Genomic DNA, 4036 nt, shown 5'->3' on the forward strand with positions numbered 1-4036 from the left:
AGTTCAAGACCAGATTGGTCTCTTGGCATCTTTTCAATACCAAGGCAAGGTGATGTAGGCAGCTAGGAAAGGAATCTCTGAATACCGAGAAGTCATCCATAAAAACTTCAATGAATTTTTCTATCATATCTGAAAAGATAGAAAGCATGCAGCGTTGGAAAGTCGCAGGTGCATTACATAGACCAAATGGCATGCGCCTGTAGGCAAACACCTCATATGGGCAAGTGAATGAGGTTTTCTCTTGATCCCTGGGATCAACTACTATTTGGTTATATCCTAAATAACCGTCGAGAAAACAATAATATGCGTGCCCTGCAAGTCTTTCCAACATCTGATCCATGAATGGAAGGGGGAAATGATCTTTTCGTGTAGCCTCATTGAGCTTCCTGTAGTCTATGCACATCCGCCATCCTGTGACTGTCCTTGTAGGAATTAGTTCGTTCTTCTCATTGGGAACCACGGTAATTCCTCCCTTTTTTGGGACGACATACACGGGGCTAACCCAGGGGCTGTCTGAGATTGGGTAGATTACCCCCCCTTGCCATAACTTCATAACTTCCTTCTGTACCACTTCCTTCATGATTGGGTTCAACCTCCTTCGGGATTGAATGGATGGTTTGGCATCATCTTCCAGCAGTATCTTGTGCATGCATATGGCCGAACTTATCCCCTTCAGGTCAGCAAGTGTCTAACCAATAGCATCCTTGTGCTGTTGCAGTACTTTGATCAGTTCATCCTCTTGATCTTTGCTGAGGCATGAGCTTATGATCACTGGGTAATTTTCACTTTCTCCTAAGTATGCATATTTGAGAGTGGGTGGCAGTGCTTTGAGTTCAAGTTTAGGTGCTTCTGACTTTTCGTTCTCTTCCTTTGGTGCACCTGGTATGCCAATTTCTGTTGTTGCAACCTCTTCACTTGATGTACACTCTTCCTCTATTATTCTTTCGGACTCTTCAGACTATTCTTCTTCAAAACTCTCCTACACTTCCTCTTCAAGTGAGTCCAACCTCATACATTCCCCCATTTGTTCTTGTGGGTAACTCATGGCCTTGAACACATTGATTGTCATCTTTTCATTGTGTAATCTCAGGGTGAGATCACCTTTTTGGACATCAATGACAGCTCCAGCAGTGGCCAAGAACGGCCTTCCCAGGATAATGGAGGTCTTGGCTTCCTCCTGCATGTCCAGCACTACGAAGTCTGCCGGGAATATGAAGTCTCCCACTTTCACCAGCAAATCCTCTACTACGCCATGAGGGAACTTGAATGATCTGTCTGCCAACTGTAAGGCCATTTTTGTTGGTTTAGCCTCCTCTATCTTCATCTTCCTCATCATAGCTACTGACATCAAATTGATGCTGGCTCCTAAGTCACAAAGAGCTTTCTCCACTGTGATTTCCCCTATAATACAAGGGATCTGAAAACTCCCAGGATCCTTCAATTTCTGGGGCAGTTTGTGCTGAATGATAGCACTACATTCTTCGGTTAGTATCACTGTCTCGTTGTTCTTCCAGCTTCTCTTCTTAGTCATGAGCTCCTTCAAGAACTTGGCGTAGAGTGGCATTTGTTCTATTACTTCAGCAAAGGGTATGTTGATTTGTAGTTTCTTGAAGATTTCCAAAAATCTCGAAAATTGATTGTCATCTCCCTTCTTCTTTAATTGCTGAGGGTATGGGACTCTTGGGATGTCTGGCTTCAGCACTCCTTCCCCTTTTTGTGAACTCAAAGTGGGAACTCGAGCTTCGTCCTGCTCTTCTTCCTCTTTATTTGAGTCCTCTTCTTGTGGTTTCTGGGGGATTTCCTTCAGTTCCTTCCCACTCCGAAGGGTGATAGCCTGACACTCCTCCCTTTTGGTTGAGTTGGTATTACTGCGAAGGTTATGGCTGGGAATTTGCTTGAATAAGTAGCCAATTTGTGTCTCAAGTTTCTTGATGGCAGCATCCTGGTTCTGCATATTGGACATCACTTCTTCTCGGAATGCTTTACTGTCTTGAATCTCTTTGCCTATGCCTTCAAGTAGATTCTCAATCCTTGAGAGTCTGTCATCAAATGATGGTAGATTGGGATTAGAGGTGGAAGGATGAGGTAAGTTATTTTGGTTTTGATATGAATGTGGAGAGGTGTTGTTATGTGGGTGCTGATATGGTCTAGATGTGAAATGTTGATGGGCTGCATTGTTGGGATTTGGGCGTCTTTGATCAAGGCCTTGGTCTTGTTGATTTCCCTACCCAAAGTTTGGGTGATTCCTCCATCCAGGGTTATAGGTCTTAGAGTATGGATCATGGTTTTGCCTAGGTGAATTCCCAATGTAGTTGGCTTGCTCCTGACTACCCTCTGCTTCTTCATTCACTCCTTCTTAGGTTGTTGATGAAGTAGTGATTGCTGCTACTTGGTTCCTCTCCATCTTCTTGGTGAAGTCAGCCAACTGCTGGGTAATGAGCTTGTTTTGGGCCAGCAGAGCATCTACATTGTTTAGCTCAATTACTCCTCTAGTGTTGCCTCTTTCAGAAGCATAGAAATAATCATTCTCTGCTACTGTTTCAATGACATCTATGGCTTCCTCAATGGTCTTCTTCTTGTTCAAAGATCCTCCGGATGAATGGTCTACTGCCTTCTTTGATTCATATGACAAGCCTTCATAGAAAATGTGCAGCTGCACCCATTCGTTGAACATGTCAGGTGGACACCTCCTTGTCAGGTCCTTAAACCTCTCCCATGCTTCATAAAGAGTCTCACTATCTTATTGCCTGAAAGTTTGGACCTCAGCTCTTAGCCTATTGATTCGTTGAAGAGGGTAAAATCTTGCTAAAAATTTGTTCACCACATCTTCCCAAGTTGTCAAGCTCTCCTTCGGAAAAGACTCCAGCCACTTGGCTGCCTTATCCTTGAGTGAGAATGGAAATAAGAGCAGTCTATAGGCGTCAGGATGAACACCATTAGACTTCACTGTGTCACATATTCTCAGAAAGGTGGTTAGATGTTGATTGGGGTCTTCTTGAACACTTCCTCTGAACGAACAGTTGTTCTGAACAAGGGTGATGAGCTGTGGTTTTAGTTCAAAATTGTTGGCATGGATGGTTGGCTTTTGAATGCTACTTCCACAGTTTCCTGGGTTTGGATTGATGTAAGAGCCTAAAACTCTTCTATCCTCCCCAGCATGATTTGCTCGACCTCCTCCGCCATGGTTGTGAGCCTCTTCTTCATGATGGTTTTCCATGTTTTCTTCCATGGTTGGTTCAAAGTATTCCTCCTCTTCCTCGGCACCAACCACTCTTTTTCCTCTTGCTTCCCTCCTTAATCTAAAGAAGGTTCTCTCAGGTTCAAAATCAAAGGAAGTTGAAGCCCCGCCTCTTCTCTCTGTCATACAACCAACAAAGCACAAGCAAGGAAAATAAATGCAGAAAGTATTCTGTTAGAGTTACTGTTAGTGTGAGTGATGCAATATATCAAACAGTTAGTGGGTTAGTGAACTGAATTGTAAATAACAAAGAAAATTGAAAAAGTAGGGGGAAGGGAAGAAATTAACCAGAACTGAAAGTAAATTACTCAAACAGAAAATTAAATCAAACAAAACAAAAATGCTCAATCTAGTTATCTTCCAATTTAATCATTGTTGATGCACAATCAATCCACAGCAACGGCGCCATAAAGTTGATGCACGGAAAACTTGTCTCATAACAAATTTCCTTCGGCAAGTGTACCGAATTTGTCGTCAAGTAAAAACTCACAATAGAGTGAGGTCGAATCCCACAGGGATTGATTGATCAAGCAACTTTAATTAGAGGAATGTTCTAGTTGAGCGAATCAGAAATTGAGTTGAGAATTGCAGAAAATTAAATGGCGGGAAAGTAAATAACAGAAAAATAAATGCTAGAAATAAAGAGCTGACTGTAGATGACGGAAAGTAAATTGCAGAATCTTAAATGGGAATGGGGTAATTGCTCATAAAAGTAAATGACAGAAATTAAAAAGAATGGGTAAGATCAGAAATGGGGAGTTCATTGGGCTCAGGAGATGTTGCATTCTCAGGATCAAT

This window comes from Arachis ipaensis, chromosome B04 (genome assembly GCF_000816755.2).
Source record: "Arachis ipaensis cultivar K30076 chromosome B04, Araip1.1, whole genome shotgun sequence".
NCBI classification, from domain to species: domain Eukaryota; kingdom Viridiplantae; phylum Streptophyta; class Magnoliopsida; order Fabales; family Fabaceae; genus Arachis; species Arachis ipaensis.